The sequence below is a fragment of the Wasmannia auropunctata genome, unplaced genomic scaffold (assembly GCF_000956235.1).
Source record: "Wasmannia auropunctata unplaced genomic scaffold, wasmannia.A_1.0 LD336074.1, whole genome shotgun sequence".
Classification (NCBI taxonomy): Eukaryota; Metazoa; Arthropoda; class Insecta; order Hymenoptera; family Formicidae; genus Wasmannia; species Wasmannia auropunctata.
This window is the reverse complement of record NW_012026816.1, coordinates 3679043-3679852: the sequence shown is the minus strand read 5'-3', so window position 1 is coordinate 3679852 and position 810 is coordinate 3679043. Positions and strand designations below refer to the sequence as shown.

At 40.0% G+C, this 810-nt stretch overlaps 1 protein-coding gene across 1 annotated transcript in view; it reads left to right on the top strand.

Annotated features, from left to right (window-relative positions):
• Nucleotides 1–810, top strand: part of LOC105449703 (UDP-glucuronosyltransferase 2B19-like) — a 14740-nt gene that overhangs the window by 2851 nt on the left and 11079 nt on the right. The window lies entirely within an intron of this gene.

Genomic DNA, 810 nt, shown 5'->3' with positions numbered 1-810 from the left:
CAATGCATTTTCAATGTAAGACCAATATTATATATTAATTGATGTGCAATATCAATAATACATTGTAATTTATTCTATGACCAATATTGGCTTTTCTTTGGGAAAGATTGGCCAATGTACTCCCAACATAACCAATGTTTCACCAATGTAAAGCCAATGCACTGTGCTACTAGGGATATTTTATATTAGAGTACCAAAGTATGAAAATATATTAATTACTTAAATATGCATAACGTGCTTTGAATGTTACATACATTCAGTGTCACATAGGATATAATACGTTAGCAATATCAATATAAGAATACATATAACGAGAGACTATATAATATAAAATATATATGTATCGGAAATAACAACGGATAATTAAACGATTGTCTTTTTTATTCTCGCACTTCGCTCTCTGGCTACGGTGGACCTTCCTTCATTGGATCGAACTCCTCGTAGTCGACCTCTCGTTCCGCTTCCGCCAGCTGTCTCTTGAATTCCACTCCAATTCCGCTCTCCGAAAGTGGTGAATATGGCACGTGGTTTCCTCAGAGTTATCTACCACTTCTTCACCTGCAATGTCCACTGGCCAATCGGCAACGACCATGTCTTTCAGCTCCATCGGCTGCTCGGGCTGTTCCGGTGCTGCCGTGTCATCTGTCAAAAAATTGACCGATGCTACCGTCGCTATCCTAGCGGACGGTTGCAAGGTTAGGTTGTGACCGGAGTTTATTTCAAAATTGCAAATATCTTTGCTTTGACCGGAATTATTATCGGACTGCTTTAAGCTGGCTCGAACTTCGTCACCGAAGCGCCTCAGCCTAG